The sequence below is a fragment of the Anomaloglossus baeobatrachus genome, chromosome 8 (genome assembly GCF_048569485.1).
Source record: "Anomaloglossus baeobatrachus isolate aAnoBae1 chromosome 8, aAnoBae1.hap1, whole genome shotgun sequence".
Classification (NCBI taxonomy): domain Eukaryota; kingdom Metazoa; phylum Chordata; class Amphibia; order Anura; family Aromobatidae; genus Anomaloglossus; species Anomaloglossus baeobatrachus.
This window is the reverse complement of record NC_134360.1, coordinates 144,645,491-144,667,783: the sequence shown is the minus strand read 5'-3', so window position 1 is coordinate 144,667,783 and position 22,293 is coordinate 144,645,491.

The following is a 22,293-nucleotide window of genomic DNA, read 5'->3' as shown; positions in this document are numbered from 1 at the left end:
CGATGTCGCAGTGTGCAAAGTGCCCCTTAGTTATAATGAGTTGGAGTGTGCAATGCAGGCAGACGTGCTGCAAATATCTTTGCACTAGTGGGACTAGACAAAAGTCCAATAGCCACGTTTAGGATGCCACTAGGTACACTGAGTGTTTGCTAGTATAATGGCTTAGTTATGAGTTGGAGTGTGCAATGCAGACAGACGTGCTGCAAATATCTTTGGACTAGTGTGACTAGACAAAAGTCCAATAGCCACGTTTAGGATGCCACTAGGTACACTGAGTGTTTGCTAGTATAATGGCTTAGTTATGAGTTGGAGTGTGCAATGCAGGCAGACGTGCTGCAAATATCTTTGCACTAGTGGGACTAGACAAAAGTCCAATAGCCACGTTTCGGATGCCACTAGGTACACTGAGTGTTTGCTAGTATAATGGCTTAGTTATAATGAGTTGGAGTGTGCAATGCAGGCAGACGTGCTGCAAATGTCTTTTCACTAGTTGGACTAGACAAAAGTCCAATAGCCACGTTTAGGATGCCACTAGGTACACTGAGTGTTTGCTAGTATAATGGCTTAGTTATGAGTTGGATTGTGCAATGCAGGCAGACGTGCTGCAAATGTCTTTGCACTAGTGGGACTAGACAAAAGTCCAATAGCCACGTTTAGGATGCCACTAGGTACACTGAGTGTTTGCTAGTATAATGGCTTAGTTATAATGAGTTGGAGTGTGCAATGCAGGCAGACGTGCTGCAAAAATCTTTGCACTAGTGTGACTAGACAAAAGTCCAATAGCCACGTTTAGGATGCCACTAGGTACACTGAGTGTTTGCTAGTATAATGGCTTAGTTATAATGAGTTGGAGTGTGCAGAGGACAGGAGGGTACAGTGCCAGGGTTGTGGGGCTCTGGGTAGAGGAAAGGAAGCCTGCCTTTCTATTCCCTCCTAATGGGGAAATGCAGCGACGAAATACCTGACCTTAGCTACACAGACGCTGTCTCTGTTTTCAGGACCTGTCACCTATGGCTCTGACCCTGCCGGTACGAGCCCTTAAAAGGACTTATAGAAAGTGCTATCCCTAAGCTGTCCAGCGCTGTGTATGGAGCGCATACAGCAGTATCGGCGATAGGACAAAGGACGGAGCTGCACCAGTGATGTCTGACACCAAGGACGCAGAAGGCAGATAATGGCGTGCTGGAGGAAAATGTCCGGTTTTATAATGCAGGGACATGTGACATGGACATCCTATCACACATGCCACACATTCTCTGACTAAAAGGCCACTTAGCTGTGTGTGTGTCTGGGATTGGCTGACATGCTGGCCCGCCCCACAAGACGCGCGTTTAGGGAAGGAAGACAAGGAAAAAAAAAAAAAATGGCGATCGCCATTATACAAACAGCAGTGATCTGAAGGCGCTGTTTACGCACACTATACACTGAAATTTCATAATAGTGTGAGTCACAGAGTGACTTACACTATTACAGCGGAAAGCCAGCTAGGAATTAGCTGTTTTTTTGCTGCTAGAACCATTATCGAACGTTTCTAGAACTATCGAGCTTTTGCAAAAAGCTCGAGTTCTAGTTCGATCTAGAACAGGCCCCAAAATCACTCGAGCCTAGAACTGGAGAACCTCGAACCTAGAACCACGCTCAACTCTAGTGTCTAAGTATTTAAATCCCTGGGCATCCCCAAATTTCCCTCAGGGACGAGACAACAAGTTATTTTTTGGGATGGAAAGAGAAGGGCATCAAGAGAAAGCAAGATATTATGAATGTGGAGGATAGACGGTGGATGACAGGAAGGGAAGTGCTCGATAAATATGACCTCAATAGCATTCACATTATCCAGTATGAGCAATTGAAGTTTGGAGTATTCAGAGATCTTGGCGAGATTGGAAGGGAACTGAACATAAGTCCGATTGATGAGCTCCTGGAATGTGAGGTTACAAATGTAAATGTATCCCAAATTTACCGAACACTTAGGGAGATATTAATATCTCGGGAGGATAGTCGTACCTTATTAGCATGGGAGAAACAACTGAAAGGTCAAGAAGTGGTGGGAAATATATTGAAAGGGTGGGTCCAAATGCGGAAACACATCACCAACGAGGGTTGGAGAGATACCCAGTTTAGGATTTTACATAGGGCTATTGTAGGTTTCAATATTCCGGGTAGAGATGCACGTTGTCCAAAATGTCAAACAGAGAAAACAGATATGTTACATGGACTCTGGGAATGTAAGGAAGTGCAGAGGTTCTGGAATCGAGTAAGAATGTTGGCCCAAACAACATGGGGGATATATTGCAGACCAGAATTAATGGTGTGGATTTTCCATTTCTTTGAGGGTGGAATCAAAGGGGGATCAAATGCTCGGGATAAAAGGACATTTGCAATCATACATGACTTGGCCATGATAGCTAAAAGGTGTATCTTAAGACACTGGATACAGAGAGAGGGTCCATCTACAAAGGAGGTTATTGGGGAATTGCATGCTCTTCTGAAGCTTGAAAAATTGGAAGCGGAAAGGGATAAGGATAAAAAGACAGCCACGTTCTTTGGGACATGGAAAAATGTTATTGAACACCACTTCACACGGGGAGAAATCAATAACTTGGTGACACCTTTCATACACACAGAGCGGTATCTCCTGAATGAAATCCAGGGTAGCTTGGGCAACCTAAGGCTCACTTAGTGGGGGCTCGAGAGGAAGGAGGAGGCGAGACGTCAAGGAAGTATTAAGACACATCATTGATTTTGGAACCACTAAAGAATGACCCAGGGGTTTGAGAGACTATATTACATGTGGTTTATTTTGACTTTCTAGTTCGGTTTCATTATATGTCATTTTTCATGGAAGAACAATCCGGACTAGCAAGAGGGGGTTGTACCCCTTTTTTTTCTTCTTCTATACCATACTCTGTCAATTGATTGTCCTTCCCTTTAATCATACTCATTTTGTTATGGTTTTTATAAAATATGGAAAATCAATAAAAAATGTTTTGAAAAAAAAGGAGCCAAGCTGAACAAGTCATGGTTCAGCAAAGACTTTGCTACCTACCCCGGTGTCATCCTAGGGACAGTTAAGGATGGCATATTTTTGAATGTGCTTGATGCAAATCTACCTGGGAAGTGTACAACTGGGGCACAAGTTCTGCCACTGAAGGGGTGTCTGTGTGGCCCAATTTTTGGAAAAAAGGGAGACTCCGCTTGGAGTAACCCTTGCTTGCAGTGTTTCTAAAAATGATCCAAGATGAACAGATCTGGGATCAGCAAAGACTTTGCTACCTACCCTGGTGTCATCCTGGGGATGGTTAAGGATGGCGTATTTTTGAATGTGCTTGATGCAAATCTACCTGTGAAGTGTACAACTGGGGCACAAGCGCTGCCACTGAAGGCGTGTCTGTGGCCCAATTTTTGGAAAAAAGGGAGACTCCGCTTGGAGTAACCCTTGCTGTGTTTTTAAAAATGAGCCAAGATGAAGAAGTCATGGTTCAGCAAAGACTTTTCAACCCACCCCGGTGTCATCCTGGGGACAGTTAAGGCTTGCTTGCGTATTTTTGAATGTGCTTAATAAAAATGTATCTGTCTAGTTTGTAACTGGGGCACAAGTGCTGCCACTGAAGTGGTGTCTGTGGCCCAATTTTTGGAAAAAAGGGAGACTCTGCTTGGAGTAACCCTTGCGGTGTTTTTAAAAATGAGCCAAGATGAACAAGTCATGGTTCAGCAAAGACTTTGCTACCCACCCCAGTGTCATCCTAGGGACAGTTAAGGATGGCGTATTTTTGAATGTGACTGATGCAAATCTACCTGTGAAGTTTTCAACGGGGGCACAAGTGCTGCCACTGAAGGAATGTCTGTGTGGCCCAATTTTTGGAAAAAAGGGAGACTCCGCTTGGAGTCACCTTGCGGTGTTTTACATGATTTTAGAAGGGCATGCCATGCCTATATCTGTGTCTCGTCCTCTTTTTCCTCATAACGCTGTTTTGTCTTTGCATTAGAATTTGTTCTTGTCACTTTCCCATGTGTTTGTGTTGTGTTGTGAGTTGTTTGTGACCTTTTGTAGACCTTTGAGGGTGTTTTCTAGGTGTTTTATGTGTTTGTGATTGCCATTGTTTCCTATGGGGTTCGAGCGGTTCACCGAACCGAACTCGAACGCGATCTCCGTTCGGCGAACCAAGCTCGAGCCGAACCACGACTAGTTCGCTTATCTCTAATTAAGAGTAGTGATGGGCGATCCCCCAATGGTCAGAATTGGGGAGACTCGCCCGATCATTTTTTACAGATTGGAATTGGGATCGAGATAACATGATTTTGCGTCCAATCACCGATCTTGGACTTAAAAGCTATGAAATGGGGTGGGGGGCCAGTAAAATAAAGAATATAGTTAATAATTAACATTGTCATTATATTTACAGGTCCCGCGAAACGTCCTGCAGACTCTGTCTCCCGTCGCTTCTGCTTCCGAGTACGATCATCGCTGTGTCACCCGGTAACCAAAGGACCTTCTGTGACGTCATAGCATGTGACCATTCACGTGTGAATGTTGTATTATCTCATTGGCTACAGACTGGTCACATGACTATGACGTCATGCAAGGTCCTGGAGTGTCAGTGACTCGGAGGTCGCCTGTACGCAGTGCTTGTCCTAGCATCTCAGTATTCTCTGTATACTTGGCGAACGCCATGTACCGGCGAGATGCCCGGGCACATGCTCGGCTCTCCCTAACTGTATGTTGGTGCGCTTTACAGAGTCAGCTCACACGCAGGGATTGGCTGCCACACACTGTAATGCATCCGGTGAATAGCGGCGCCAGGAATCAGGTGATCGGAGATCACTGTGGCTATAGTAACCCGCTCGTTAGGTTACTATGGCAATGGTGGCAGCGGTGATGTTAAAGCTTACCAACCTGCAGCCTTTGCTCACACATTGAGTGATTAAACTGCACGGGGAGCAAAAGTGTTCTCCCCCCGTGTTTTCTGATATAGCAGAGCTGCATCGGTTGAAGAAGACAGAAGATCACGATCATGGAGGGGTGAGAGGGATTAATAAAGATGCAGTCACTAAGTGTGTCTGTGTTTTTATTTCTAATAAAGTATTTTTTCTCAGTGTAGTGTCTTTATTCAAAGCTTTATTGTAGATTCTTAATGGCCGGATCAAACTTGGCCTGACATTAAGAATCTTGGGCTTAACCCCTTCAGCCCCGGCCACTAAACCACCCTAATGACCGGGCCATTTTTTCCAATTCTGACCAGTGTCACTTTGACAGGTTATAACTCTGGAACGCTTCAACGGATCCTGGCGATTCTGAGATTGTTTTTTCATGACATATTGTACTTCATGTCAGTGGTAAATTTAGGCCGATATTTTTTGCGTTTATTTGTGAAAATGTAGGAAATTTTGAAAAAATTTTGAAAATTTCGCAATTTTCAAATTTTGAAATTTATGCCTATAAATCTGAGAAATATGTCACACAAAATAGTTACTAAATAACATTTACCACATGTCTACTTTACATCAGCGCAATTTTCGAAACAAAATTGTTTTCCGTTAGAAGGGGTCAAAGTTCATCAGCAATTTCTCATTTTTCCAACAAAATTTACAAACAAATTTTTTTTAGGGACCACATCACATTTGAGGTGACTTTGAGAGGCCGAGGTGACAGAAAATACCCAAAAGTGACCCCATTATAAAATCTGCACCCCTCACTCTGCTCAAAACCACATCCAAGAAGTTTATTAACCATTTAGGAGCTTCACAACAACCAAAGCAATGTGGAAGGAAAAAATGAAAATTTTACTTTTTAAACACAAAAATGTTACTTTAGTCATAAAATTTTAAATTTTCACAAGGGAGAAAAGAGAAAGTGCACCATACAATTTATTGTGCATTTTCTCCTGAGTACGCTGATACCCCATATGTGGTAAAAATCAATTGTTTGGGCGTACGGCAGAGTTTGAAAGGGAAGGAGCGCCATTTGAATTTTTGAACACAAAATTAGCTGCACTCATTAGCAGACGCCATGTCGGGTTTGAAGACCCCCTGAGGTGCCTAAACAATTGAGCTACCCCACAAGTGACCCAATTTTGGAAACTAGAGCCCTCAAATAATTTTTCTAGATGTTTGGTGAGCACTTTGAACCTCTGGGGGCTTCACAGAAGTTTATAACGTTGAGCCATGAAAAGAAAAAAAAACATTTTTACCACAAAACTGTTGCTTCAACTAGGTAGCTTTTTTTTTCACAAGGGTATCAGGAAAAAATGCACCATAAAATGTATTGTGCATTTTCTCCTGAGTACGCAGATACCCCATATGTGGTGGAAATCAAATGTTTGGACACACGGCAGGGCTCGGAAGGCAAGGAGCGCCATTTGAATTTTTGACTGCAAAATTAGGTGCACTCATTAGCGGACGCCATGTCGGGTTTGAAGACCCCCTGAGGTGCCTAAACAATGAAGCTACCCCACAAGTGACCCCATTTTGGAAACTAGAGCTCTCAAATAATTTTGCTAGAGATGTTTGGTGAGCACTTTGAACCCCTGGGGGCTTCACAGAAGTTTATAACGTTGAGCCATGAAAAGAAAGAAAAAATTTTTTACCACAAAACTGTTGCTTCAACTAGGTAGCTTTTTTTTCACAAGGGTATCAGTAAAAAATGCACCATAAAATGTATTGTGCATTTTCTCCTGAATACGCAGATACCTCATATGTGGTGGAAATCAAATGTTTGGGCACACGGGAGGACTCAGAAGGCAAAGAGCGCTATTTGAATTTTTGAGTGCAAAATAAGCTGCACTCATTAGCGGACGCCATGTCGGGTTTGAAGACCCCATGAGGTACCTAAACAATGGAGCTCCCCCAAAAGTGACCACATTTTGGAAACTAGAGCCCTCAAATAATTTTTCTAGATGTTTGGTGTGCACTTTGAACACCTGGGGGCTTCACAGAAGTTTATAACGTTGAGCCGTGAAAAGAAAAAAATAAAATTGTTATCACTAAACTGTTGCTTCAACTAGGTAGCTTTTTTTTCACAACGGTATCAGTAAAAAATGCACCATGAAATTTATAGTGCATTTTTTCCTGAGTACGACGATACCTCATATCTAGTGGAAAGTAATTGTTTGGGCACATGGCGGGGCTCAGAAGAGAAAGAGCACCATTTGACAGCAAAATTGGTTGGAATCATTAGCTGACGTAATGTTGCATTTGGAGACCCCCCTGAGGTGCCTAAACAATGGAGCTCCCCCACAGGTGACCCCATTTTGGAAACTAGACCCCTCAAGGAATTTATCTAGATGTTTAGCGAACCCCAAGGGGCTCCACACAAGTTAATAATGTTGAGCCATGAATACAATTTTTTTTTTTCACCACAAAACTGTTACTTGAACCACGTAGCTTTTTTTTTCACAAGGGTATCAGGAAAAAATATACCATAAAACGTATTGTGCAATTTCTCCTGAGTACGACGATACCTCATATGTGGTGGAAAGTAATTGTTTGGGCGCATGGCAGGGCTCAGAAGAGAAAGCGCACCATTTGACAGCAAAATTGGTTGGAATCATTAGCGGACGCCATGTCACGTTTGGAGACCCCCTATGGTGCCTAAACAGTGGAGCTCCCTCACAAGTGACCCCATCCCCTCAAGGAAATTATCTAGATGTTTGGTGAGCCCCTTGCACCCCCAGGGGCTCCACAGAAGTTGATAACGTTGAACTGTGAAATTTTTTTTTTTTTTTACCACAAAATGTTTGCATCAATCAGGTAGCTTTTTTTTTTTACAACGGTATCAGGAAAAACTGCACCATAAAACGTCTTGTGCAATTTTTCCTGAGTACGCAGATACCTCATATGTGGTGGAAAGTAATTGTTTGGGCGTATAGTGGGGCTCAGAAGAGAACGAACACCATTTGACTTTTCAAACGCACAGACGCGGTGCACTGATCGACTGCTGCAAGACGCACATTCGGATGAGATACAAAAAGCGTCGGTGATACGGAAAAAAATAAAAAGTCACGCCAAAAATTGAGCAGGGATGCCGATCTGTTATGTGCATCCCTGAACAGCGCTCGGCGGGACGCACGGACAGATGCGATACAAAAAGCGTCGTGGATACGGAAAAAAGTCACGCCAAAAATTGAGCAGGGATGCAGATCCGCTATCTGCATCCCTGATCAGCGCTCGGCGAGACGCACGGACAGATGCGATACAAAAAGCGTCGGGGATACGGAAAAGAGTCACGCCAAAAATTGAACAGGGATGCAGATCCGTTATCTGCATCCCTGATCAGCGCTCGGCGGGACGCATGGACGGATGCGATACAAAAAGCGTCGGGATACGGAAAAAAGTCACGCTAAAAATTGAGCAGGGATGCAGATCCGTTATCTGCATTTCTGATCAGCGCTCGGCGGGACGCACGGACGGATGCGATACAAAAAGCGTCGGGGATACGGAAAAAAGTCACGCCAAAAATTGAGCAGGGATGCAGATACGTTATCTGCATCCCTGATCAGCAATTGGCGGGACTTATGGACAGATGCGATATAAAACGCGTTGGGGATACGGAAAAAAAAAGTCACGCCAAAAATTGACCACGGATGCAGATCCGTTATCTGCATCCGTGATCAGTGCTCGGCGGGACGCACGGACAGATGAGGTGTAAAAATGGACAGGATACAGGGAAAAAAAAAAAAAAAAAAAGTTATACTCACAGTACCCAGAGGAGTAGCAGGAGGAACAGAAGGCAAGCGAGATAGACAGCTGTACAGGAGCCGCAGGCAGGACGTTGGACAGCTCAGCAGAAGACCCAAGAAGAAGGACCCAGAGATGGAGGCAGATGTGATCGGGCCAGTGAAGAAATCGGACGACCCGGTGAAGGCAGGTAAGTGGACGTCAAGGGGAGGGGGAGAGCAGAGGGGGGCGCGGGAGAGCAGAGGGGGATACCGGAGAAGCAAGGAAAGAAGGAAGGAAAGAAGCATAATAGAGATGACAGAGGAGGCAGGCAGATCGCAGGGGGAGCAGATCGGGATGTCGGGGGGCAGATCGGGGCGTGGGGGGGCAGATCTGGGGGGGCACGGGCAGGGGCCATAACGGGAGCACGCAGGGGCCATAACGGGAGCGCGCAGGGGCCATAACGGGAGCGCGCAGGGGCCATAACGGGAGTGGAATACTCACGTGGAGCAGGCGCAGAAGCGGTGCCATCAGAGGCGGCGTCTGCGGCGGTAGCGGTGGCGTGGTACCACAAGTAGCAGCCACTCCACGCTGCAGACATGTTGGGGGAGGCTCCCCAGACCAGCACAGGCCTGGGGAGGGCGGCCACCTGCAGATCAGACCGCCCCACTGCACACTGATTGGAGCGATTGCGCGTCATAGCACGATCGCTCCAATCAGTGCTGCAGGGGCTGGGGGCGGCATGTTTGAGATCCACCTATGATCTGCTGTAGCTGCTACAATAGATCATAGCAGGATCTCATAGTATCGCACTAATTCGGGCATTATTTTTGCTGAAATCAGAGCGAATGTTGTGGTTGGTGGTTCAGATTTGAACAGCCAATCACAACGATCGTCGATGGGGGGTTGCGATGCCACACCCCCTGGGGTGAAGCAAAGGTCCCCTGCTGTAAGAAACAGCAGGGGACATCATTTGAAAGCCGTTGCTATGGCCACAGCAATCAAATGAAGTTTAGGCAGTAAAATTACGTCCCTGGTCGTTAAGTCACGTTAAAATAGGACGTAATTTTACTGCCCGTGGTCGTGAAGGGGTTAATACTAGCTGGTAAAACAAAGCTTGTATTAACCCCTTATTACCCAGCGTGCCACCCGGCACCAGGGTGGCTAAAGGAGTTAGATACAGCGCCAGAAGATGGCGCTTCTATGAAAGCACCATTTTCTGGGGCGGCTGCAGACTGCAATTCGCAGCGAGAGGGAGGAGAAAGCTTGTGCCACCCTGCGCTGTGTCCCAAGCTGCCTAGTTGTGCCTGGCTGGACACAAAAATTGGACGAAGCCCACGTCATTTTTTTAATTATATTATGAAATTCATGAAATAATTAAAAAAAGGGCTTCCCTATATTTTTGGTTCCCAGCTGGGTACAAATAGGCAGCTGGGGGTGGGGGCAGCCCATACCTGCCTGCTGTACTTGGCTAGCATACACAAATATGGCGAAGCCCACGTCATTTTTTTTTAGCTTTTTGGCAAAAAAATTAATTTTCCATTGCCAGTGTAGGTAACACCAAGGAGTGTGGGTTAACAGCCAGTAGCTGCTTGGATTACACTTAGCTAGCAATAGAAAATGCAGCGGGAGCCCACACATTTTTTTTCATTATTTTTTTAAATAACTAAAGAAAAAATTGGCTTTCCTGTTTGATTGCCAGCCTTGGTAAAGCTAGGCATATTTGGGTGGCAGTCCCTAGCCGTCTGCTTTATGTACACTGAGATTCAAAAATACCGCAGAGCTCTACATAATTTTTTTTAAAATTATCTATTTATTTTTATACAACTATATATTGTGCGTGAATGAAAATATATATATATATATATATATATATATATATATATATACACAGTATATATACAGCAAAAATTAAGAGACCACTGCAAAATCTCCAGTTTTCTGATTTTTCTCTTTATATTTTTGAGTAAAATGTAAATTGTTCTTTTATTCTATAAACTAATGACAACACATCTCAGAATTTCCAAGCAATAAATTTTGTATTTATTCTCTGAAAATATTAGTTTATAGAATAGAGTAATTTACATTTTACTCAAAGATATACCTATAAGGGTGAAAATCATAAATACTGAAAATTTTGGCCAGAGCTGTGTATATATATATATATATATATATATAAAAAAGCTGAATATGTGTATATGTGTGTGTGTGTGTGTGTGTGTGTGTATGTGTGTATGTATGTCTGGGATTGGCATCTACATCGTCGCAGCTACAGCCACAAAATTTTGCACACACACTTCTGGACCCCGAGAGCGTCATAGGCTATGTTTTGAGGGGAAATTTTAACCCCGCGCGTTACAGTTATTCACCAAAAAAACTGCCTCCATTAAAGCGAATGGAGCTGGGAGTCACAGTGCAGCCACAATTTCAGAAGAATGTGCAGCCACGCCCTTAAATGGAATGTTGGCGTGTCACAATGCAGCCAGGGAAAGAGGCAGACACAGACAGGGTAAGAAACAGACATAGACAGGGTAAGAGACAGACACAAAGACAGACACAGACAAAGAGACAGACTGACAGGGAAAGAGACAGACAGGGAAAGAGAGGGAAAGAGAGAGACAGGTTAAGAGACAGACACAGACAAAGAGACAGAGACAGACACAGGGAGACAGACAGACAGGGAAAGAGAGGGAAAGAGACCGACAGGGAAAGAGACAGACAAAGACAGGTAAAGAGACAGACAAAGAGACAGACACAGGGAAAGAGACAGAGGGAAAGAGGGAAAGAGACAGACAGGGAAAGAGAGGGAAAGAGACAGACAGGGAAAGTGACAGAGATAGATAGACAGACAGGGAAAAAGATTGAGACAGACGGAGAAAGAGACAGAGACAGTCAGAAACAGACAGGGAAAGAGACAGACAGACAAAGAGGTAGAGAGAGAGACAGAGAGATATATACAGATGGGGAGACAGACATAATTACATTTATATCTATTTGTTTTGTGGTTTTTGTATGCAGAATACATTTTTATTAATACATTCTATTTTGTTAACAGCAGTTCTTAACCCGGGCGAAGCCGGGTAGTACAGCTTGTATATATATATACAGTTAGGTCCAGAAATATTTGGACAGTGACACAATTTTTGCGAGTTGGGCTCTGCATGCCGCCACATTGGATTTGAAATGAAACCTCTTCAACAGAATTAAAGTGCAGATTGTAACGTTTAATTTGAAGGTTTGAACAAAAATATCTGATAGAAATTGTAGGAATTGTACACATTTCTTTACAAACACTCCACATTTTAGGAGGTCAAAAGTAATTGGACAAATAAACCAAACCCAAACAAAATATTTTTATTTTCAATATTTTGTTGCGAATCCTTTGGAGGCAATCACTGCCTTAAGTCTGGAACCCATGGACATCACCAAACGCTGGGTTTCCTCCTTCTTAATGCTTTGCCAGGCCTTTACAGCCGCAGCCTTCAGGTCTTGCTTGTTTGTGGGTCTTTCCGTCTTAAGTCTGGATTTGAGCAAGGGAAATGCATGCTCAATTGGGTTAAGATCTGGTGATTGACTTGGCCATTGCAGAATGTTCCACTTTTTTGCACTCATGAACTCCTGGGTAGCTTTGGCTGTATGCTTGGGGTCATTGTCCATCTGTACTATGAAGCGCCGTCCGATCAACTTTGCGGCATTTGGCTGAATCTGGGCTGATAGTATATCCCAGTACACTTCAGAATTCATCCGGCTACTCTTGTCTGCTGTTATGTCATCAATAAACACAAGTGACCCAGTGCCATTGAAAGCCATGCATGCCCATGCCATCACGTTGCCTCCACCATGTTTTACAGAGGATGTGGTGTGCCTTGGATCATGTACCGTTCCCTTTCTTCTCCAAACTTTTTTCTTCCCATCATTCTGGTACAGGTTGATCTTTGTCTCATCTGTCCATAGAATACTTTTTCAGAACTGAGTTGGCTTCATGAGGTGTTTTTCAGCAAATTTAACTCTGGCCTGTCTATTTTTGGAATTGATGAATGGTTTGCATCTAGATGTGAACTCTTTGTATTTACTTTCATGGAGTCTTCTCTTTACTGTTGCCTTAGAGACAGATACGCCTACTTCACTGAGAGTGTTCTGGACTTCAGTTGATGTTGTGAACGGGTTCTTCTTCACCAAAGAAAGTATGCGGCGATCATCCACCACTGTTGTCATCCGTGGACGCCCAGACCTTTTTGAGTTCCCAAGCTCACCAGTCAATTCCTTTTTTCTCAGAATGTACCCGACTGTTGATTTTGCTACTCCAAGCATGTCTGCTATCTCTCTGATGGATTTTTTCTTTTTTTTCAGCCTCAGGATGTTCTGCTTCACCTCAATTGAGAGTTCCTTAGACCGCATGTTGTCTGGTCACAGCAACAGCTTCCAAATGCAAAACCACACACCTGTAATCAACCCCAGACCTTTTAACTACTTCATTGATTACAGGTTAACGAGGGAGACGCCTTCAGAGTTAATTGCAGCCCTTAGAGTCCCTTGTCCAATTACTTTTGGTCCCTTTCAAAAGAGGAGGCTATGCATTACAGAGCTATGATTCCTAAACCCTTTCTTCGATTTGGATGTGAAAACTCTCATATTGCAGCTGGGAGTGTGCACTTTCAGCCCATATTATATATATATAATTGTATTCCTGAACATGTTTTTGTAAACAGCTAAAATAACAAAACTTGTGTCACTGTCCAAATATTTCTGGACCTAACTGTATATATATATATATATATATATATATATATATATATATATATATATATATAAAGCACTCATACACATACACACAATATATATATAGTTGTATAATGATAAATAATTTAAAAAAATGATGTAGCGCTCCGCGGTATTTTTGATTCTCTATGGACTGTCACCCTCACCCCATCTGCCTTGCTTTAACTTGGCTGGCAATCAAAATACAGGGAAGCCCATTATTTTTTTTTAATTTAAATTTTTTTAAAAAAAAAATGCATGGTCTACCGCTGTATTTGGATCACCAGTCAGATAAAGCCAGGCAGCTGGGGGCTGGGATTCTCGACAGCCCGCAGCCGCCCTTGGAAATGGCGCATTGTTCCTTAGCGCTATTTCCAGGCGCTTTACCCGGCTAGTCCAGTGGCCTTGGAACTGCATGGCACGCTGGGTAATAAAGGGGTTAATATCAGCTTTATATTCTCAGATGGTACTAAGCCTAAAATTCATGGTGTCATTCCAAATTAGACATGGCTACCATGAATTTCTAGTAAACAGTAAAAGAAAAACGCAACACAAAGAACACATTTTTTATTAGAAATAAAACCAAAAAAAACATTTAAAAACTTCACCTTTTTTTATAAAAAAATCCTTAGTCTGATATAATCCACAGGGAGAGTAATGTCAATTCTGCTTCATCACTCTGTACAGACAGGCTATATAGTGTGAGAAGCAGACAGAGCAATAAGCAATGTCAAGGTGAAGCCTCATTCTCATCTGCCGGTCGCCTCAGGGTCTTCACGTGTTAGGAATCTTCTGGCCACAGGTAGGTAAGGTTAACTTTGATGTGATTTGTGACGCCACTCTCGGTTTTGCGGTCAGGGGCTGACCGCCACTGCAGTTTAGGGAGCGTCTTGGGCTGATGGTAAATGCAGTCTGGTGTTATGGCCTCTCGAGAGTGAGGCTGGCCCCAGAGGCTCAGTTGTTAGTGTGTAGTACCACAGGTCCCAGAAGAACTCACACACAAACAGCAATGTCTTTCAGGGTTTTCACTCACTTTTCTGGTGGTAACGTGAGCTAACCCGGGTGATGCTATGATGAACCAGGTGGAACCAGGTATTTCTCAGGATGATGTAGGGTTTACTGCTGACTCGCCTTTGTTTCGGACCACCTCTGACTTGTAGTACTGCGGGATGCACCCAGGGAAGTCGCTGCTGCCATTCTCCCCTTTCTGACCCGTTTGCTGACAGCGTGGACCAAGGATAAGATGGCTCCAGGCTCAATCCTCCTTATGGGCCCCTTTGTTGCTGTTGATGCTGCGGGCTCTGTGTTGGTTGGTCTGGGACTTCTTTTCCACCCCACCAACAGGATTCATTAGACCTTTAAATGGATGTCTGGCTCTAGGGACCTGTACCTCGTGTGTGCTTCCACTTCCAGGAGTTCCCGTACTCAACTCCGTACTTCTCCCTCTATTCTAGTGTCTTTCAAAGCAACTGTGTGGCAGTGCTCTCCTCCGTCAACAGCCACTACAGGTGCAGGGTCTGACTAGTGTCCTGCTCTTCAGCTCTACACCTCAGGTGCGGCTGCTCCACTCCTTCTCCTTTGACTGCCACTGCACACTCTAGCTCCCAGTCCCACTACCCACCACTAGCTGGGATGCGAGGGCTATGCCCCCTTCCTGGGTCTGCCCAGGGGTCCCCTAAAAGCTGTGTGTGTGTCCTGGGTACTACGTGTCTGTGTGTGTCCACACCCTAGTCAGCCTTTGGAATTACCTGTTTGTACTGACCCAGGCAGGTATGCAATACTCAGTGGCGCTTGACCAGGTCAGGGGCACCACATCAACACTGCTACATCAATCTGTAGAGCAGCGGCTATACAGAGTGAGATGCAGGCTGACACTGAGACTGGAGTTCCACTTACGTGTGACTTGTGCAGTCTCGCATGGTCATCTCCCCGAACGTACCGACACTCTCCGGACACAAGCGCCGACCGCTCCGGTCAGGAGAGTGTGCGGCCGTACTGGGTGATGCCGATGCAACACTAGCACAGTGATTGTCAAAGTTCAGTTACCAGGAGCTTTGAAACGTCATAGTCATGTGATCAGTCTGTAGCCAATGAAGTAATATAGCATTCCCACGTGACTGGGTCACATGGCTATGACGTCATTGAAGGTTCTTTAGTAGTCAGTGCTGGTTACCGGGCGGCATAGCATGGATCGAATGAACACGGAAGCAGAAGCGCCAGGAGGCAGCGTCTGCAGGACGGTCGTGGGACCTGTCAGCATGATCATAATGTTTTTTAATAATGTGCTTCTTTTTTTCAGTCCCTGGACCTGATCTGGACCCTATCTGTAACACGAGCTTCTCAGGAAAGCTCATGATCGGGCTCGTGTACACGATCACTATGTGATCGAAACGATCCCCGATCTTTACAGTTTGGGATCACCCATTCCTAATTAGGAGTGTTTTTCAAATTGTTTCCAAACTGAGATCAAGGGGGTTCTGTACATCTACTTCTTGATGTATATCTGTTCCTCCTACCCATTCTAGCTAAGCCTTGCACTGCCTGCATCTGCTTTGCCTGTTTGAGAGTTAAAAAATAAGAATGTTTTCTAACTTGATCCCAAACTGAGATCAGATTGTGTTCTGTATGTCTATTACTGCTTGTACTGCCATTCCTCCTGGTGGACTAGGTGGACCAACTGCCCGGGTCCACAGTCGTTCTCTTTGGGTGACCCCACTGCATCCTCCCCTCAGCTATGTGCTGGTCAATCCCTTGTCCAAAAGGCATTCGCGGTTGCCTCCCACCCTGATATTCTCTTTGCGCATTTTCAAACACGACCAGCAACTATGTCCACTTGCTTGTCCCAGCGCAGTGTCCTGCTATTTATATCCCAGACCTACTATACACGTTCGAGTATAATAAAAATATGATTTCCTTTTTGGATATCTGTTTCTCCTCACACCCCCCTACTGATAAGGTGGATTGCATTCTCTTCAGAAAAAAATCCACTGGTAATTCCCTGTTACATGGATGCAGTTGACATCCGCGGCATGTTATTCACAACATTCCTACAGGTGAATTTATTAGAGCGAGACGTTGCTGCACGACCGAGGAGGCCTATGTTGAGGAATGTAAGGTTATTGAGGGCAGATTTACGAACAGAGGTTATTCTAATATTACCCTCCAAAAAGCCAAGAAAAAACTAATAAAAAAAGCAGGGAACAATATTTGGATGAAAAAGTCTGAAACCATTCCGAAACTAATAATGCGGTAGTTTTTTCCACCAAGTACAGTTTAGACTACTTGTTGGTATTGTTAAAAAGTTTCTACCGGTTTTGTACACAGATACGACAATTAAGGATGTTCTTTGTAATGGTGTCCGTTTTGTTTCCAGAAGGAATCGTCCGATCGGCTCTATTTTGTCACCGAGTGACCATGTTAATAAGTGTTCTGCACCTGGTAAAAAAATATTGGCTCTCTGTTAATGGTTCATATAAACGTGCTCAGAGATTATGTGGTCTATGTAAGTACATGGACAATGCAAGGAATTTTTTTGTTGCGCTACAAAATAGTTTTTTGAAATTAGTTATTTTTGAACTGTGGATCCAGCTTTGTAGTGTATTTGATTACTTTAACCCCTTCAGCCCCGGGGCACTTTCCGTTTTTGCGTTTTTGTTTTTTGCTCCCCTTCTTCCGAGAGCCGTAATTTTTTTATTTTTCCATCAATCTTGCCATATAAGGGCTTGTTTTTTGCGGGACAAGTTGTACTTTTAAATGAAACCATAAGTTTTACCATATGGTGTACTGGAAAGCAGCAAAAAAATTCCAAGTGTGGAAAAATTGCAAAAAAAGTGTGATGGCACAATAGTTTTTGGGATCTTTTATTCACGGTGTTCACTATATGGTAAAACTGATGTGTGGGTATGATGCCTGAGGTTGGTGCGAGTTTGCAGACACCAAACATGTATAGGTTTACTTGTATCTAAGGGGTTAAAAAAAATTCACAAGCTTGTCCAATAAAAGTGGCGTACGTTTTGCACCATTTTCCGAAACCCGTAGAGTTCTCATTTTTTGGGATCTGTGGCTCAGTGACAGCTTATTTTTTGCGTCTCGAGCTGATGTTTCTAATGGTAGCATTTTTGCACAGATGCTACGTTTTGATCGCCTGTTATTGCATTTTGCGTAAAACTTGCGGCGACCAAAAAACGTAATTTTGGCGTTTCGAATTTTTTTGCCACTACGCCGTTTACCAATCAGATTAATTGATTTTATATTTTGATAGATCGGGCATTTCTGAACGCGGCGATACCAAATATGTGTATATTTAATTTTTTTTTAACCCTTTAATTTTCAATGGGGGGAAAGGGGGGTGATTTGAACTTTTAGGTTTTTTTTAATTTTTTAAAACTTTTTTTACTTTTTTATTTTATTTTACTAGTCCCCCTAAGGGGCTATAGCGATCAGCAATCCGATCACTGATCGCTATCTGCTGATCACAGCTATACCGCTGTAAACAGCAGAAATAGTCACTTTCTTTTTTCCTCTGCTCCGTGCCGAGGAAAAAGGAAAGTGAAACTTCTTAGCAGCAGGCGCCATTACATGACCCTGTGCTATGATGGCAACCACCGAACGTCACGTGATCACTCACGTGACGTCCGGAGGGGGAGGCGGTAAGTAGAAAACATGGCCGCGCGCATATAGATCTAGCTGCCAGACTTTGGCAGCGAGATCTAAGGGGTTAATGTTCCGAGTGGAATGCGATTCCACTCGGAACATGTAGGCACACATGTCAGCTGTTGAAAACAGCTGATATGTGTGCCGATCCACGCCACCTGCCCGCGGCAGGGGGCGGGGCTTACCGGGACACGATCCATGACGGAAAGATCCGTCCATGATCGTGAAGGGGTTAACGTGCCAAATGCAATACGTGGGCTCTACGATCCGCCCTTTGAGATGAAGGATCTCTGAGCACATTTACAATACCAGCAATATTACTAGGAGGAGTCCGTCTGGCGCATCACAACATTTTATACAAGTACATAATGGCAGCACTGACTCTCTTAGGGTCAGTGCCATTGAGGAGGTCCATGTTTCTAGAAGGGGGGAGATCGCACTAGAGCCCTTCATATTAAAGAAGCAAAATTGATTTTTGTACTGAACACGAGAGCATCTTCTGGTATGAATTTAAAGAACGAGTTAAATAATATTTATTGAGGGAATGCCCTTTCCTTTTTTTTTTTTTTGCCATTTTTAACCTCTCATTAACCCCTTGTATGCTGTGTATCTAAATTGCATTATGTTAGTTACCCTGTTCAGATGTGTCTTGTTATGTGGTATATCCGGTTGTTCCTCTTTTTAAACCCTCGATGTATATGATGTGAGCAGATGATTAAGAATGCTCCAGCGTTCAAAACCTGTCTTTCTTTTTCATTGATAAATAAAGGCGAAGTTTTATTTTTACAAAGACATGGATGCTGGAGTTTTTCCTTTGTGCTGAATTTGGACTTGCCGACCCTCCCTGCACCGTCACTTCAATATATCCATGTGGTGAGCTGGAATTCTCTTTTTTTTTTTTTTTTTACTACTACTAGATGTAGTTTTTTATATGGGGTGTATTACTTTTTGTATCATCTAATTTGAGTAAAAATGAATATTTTGTAATGAAAGTTATATTATTAACCTTCATTTCATGTAATAGGTTAAAAATGTTCTATGAAACTCAATCGTGTCAAAATTTTGGAAATTTTTCCTGTCTTCAGTGATGACAGATTGATTTAAATCTTACTTTTTAAAAGTCAAAAAAGGAAGAAAAGTTCCACCAAACAGGCAGTTGTATATTACATTGTATAGTAAATACCTTTTATTAGAAACATAGTTAAAAAGTAAACGGAGCAGTAGTCTGACTGTAATGTAGCTATGTTAAAGACTACGCGTTTCGGCTATAATGCCATGTTCTCTGTCAAAACAACGGAATCATTGGGCAGCCACACTGAAGCTGCGGAGTGAACATTATTAGGGGTAAGCTATATATATTGTAAAAACAGGTGATTTTCATGTAATCTCCAGGTTACACATACTTAGGAAATTAAATTAAACTATTTTACCAGATCATCACAACTCTCCATCATTATCCCAGGCTATCCTGCTGCTGTGTCTCTCCAACATTTTTAGTATTTTTAATGCAACATGCAAGCTTTTATATAAAAACAAACATCAAAGCTAATAAACAAGTGTTAAACTATAATTAAAAACTTCTAAGTCCATATTCTTTACTTGAAAATTCTGTAAGAAACATACCTGTAAAAATATGGCAGCTAAGAACTCAAAAGCAAGAAATCAACATTTTATTGAAATTCACCTTAATTCATTTAGTTTATTTCCATAAAAAAATTAATATAAAATGTAACAGGATAAAATGAAAAGTTATACATCAGATGAAGCCTACCATGGCTTAGGTAAGTCATTTATTTTTATTTGAGCAAAGAAAGCGAAACATTATTTCATTATCGACTTCTATACGAGCAGACTGAAGTTATTCCAGATAAGCATAGTAATTAGATTCAGCTCACCATGACTGCATGTTCTGAAATGGAAGAAATGGTTTTTAGTTATTGGAAACATGGGAAATTTCTTCCTACATCTATTTCTCAATGGGAAGAAGATTGTGCTGTCTAACTGGCTTATGGTAATTTATTTTGCCTAAAAAAGGAATATAAACCTTAAATGTTAAATTGAAACTGACTGAAAAATGTGTTTCAGTCAATTAGTGAAAAATTAAAGGAATACCTGTATCAGCCAGAAAAGTTGGGATTTATGCGCTATTATAGAAGGTTGGACTATAAAAACAGCTAAAGGGCCTGTCTCCATAATTTCCATAGAACTGAATGGGTGCTGTTTCTGTAACTCACATCCTCTTTTGGTACAGTTGTGCAATAGGCGCTAGTCCGCTCGGCTGTTTCAGGATCCCTCACCACTTGTGGCTAAAGCATGGACAAAGTATTGTCTGCCTTGAGCCTCCTTCACACATTCTTGTATAAAACGTATGCATTGTAGGGTCTGTTTTGGACATCCCTATGGCCATCTGTGTGTGTCATCCATGTGCCATCTTTGTGTACTTACATGTCCATGTGACTTCTCACATCCATGTGACCAGTACCAGAAAAAAAAAGCATGATACTGAATGAGTTTTGTTTATGTGCAAAAGATATGCAAAGCTAGATAAATGCTAGATAGATAAATAGATAGATATAGATAGATAAATGCTAAATAGATAGATAGCTAGATAGATAGCAAGATAGACAGACAGACAGATCCACATGGAGGTCCCATGACGTTCCACAAAAGCGCCCATGAGAGACATAAAAAGAGAGAATTAGTAAAGAAATATAGACAAGAGATACCCTCATTCACCAGTTTACTCCCCATCAAAATCCGAAACAGGTCTGCTGTAATCCATGTGGAGGTCCTCTGATGTTCGCAGGCTCAGTAACCAAGCCTATGAAGAACATCAGAGAAAGAATCCCGAAGGCTGGGACAGCAGCCGCTGCTAGGTCTCACACTGTGCTGTGTGAGAAATGATGCTGGCAGTGAAGTGTGTTGACTTCATAAGGTCACCCCAGTTCACTGCAAGTTGGTCACACAGTAGCTCATGGAACCTCCATGTGCATTACAGCAGACTTTTTTTTATATATAAATTGGTGAATGAGGAACTGTGTCCAGTCTTTAGTTTTTTCATTTTTTTTTATGTCTTTCAGCTTCACTTTTGTGGAACGTCATGGGACAGCTATGTAGATTGTGGTGGAACTTCAAGGCTTTTTTATTTTTTTTATAAATTGGGGAATGAGGGCTTAAGATGGGGTGTGGTTTTTTAACAAAAACATTTTTGGTGTTTTTTTATATTTACAAATACTTAGTAATAGGGGTGCCTGTTAGACATCCAACCGTTATTAAAACCAGGGCTTAATGCCAGCTGTAAAATCACAGCTTGCATCAATTCCATGAACCAATACAATGATGGCCAATGCACCAGGGTAATAGGAGAGAGCAAGGTACAGTGCCAGAACTTTCAGATCTAATGGATGCACCACTTCTGGGGTAGCTGCAAGCTAGGCTGGGAATGGCCTAATACCCATGGACTGTCACAACTTAATAATATCAACCTCCAGTTGCGCCACTTCTGGGGTTGCTGAAAGCTAGGCTGGGAATGGCCTAATACCCATGGACTGTCACAACTTAATAATATCAACCTCCAGTTGTCTGCTGCACCTTGCTACAATAAAGTACAAGTGGCATTTTATAAGGCTATAAAATTGTGGTCTCCTTTATTATTACATACCCCAGTCATATATAGGATTTAATCAGGCTTATATGTTGGCATAAGAAGAAATGCATAGTAAAATAACCTGATTACCACAGTTAGTGCCAAGCATGTCCTCAAATAATGTCAATAGACACCAGACTTCCCTCTGATAAGGGAAAATCAGGCTACCTGGAGTATAAAGGTGGGAATCATTAAGACCTCATGGGCTCAATGATCCCACCAGACCCTCTTATAACTAGAGATGAGCGAACCGGTCCCGGTTCGGCTCGAGGTCGGTTCGCCAAACAGAGGTCCCGTTCGAGTTCGGTTCGTCGAACGTTCGACGAACCGAACTCGAACCGCATAGGAAACAATGGCAGGCATTCACAAATACATAAAAACACCTAGAAAACACCCTCAAAGGTTTCCAAAAGGTGACAAACAACTCACAACACAACACAAACACATGGGAAAGTGACAAGGACATATACTCATGCGAAGACAAAAGAGCAGGACAAGGAAAAAGAGGAGGACACACAGATATAGGCATGGCACGCCCTTCTAAAATCATGTAAAACACCGCAAGGTGACTCCAAGCGTAGTCT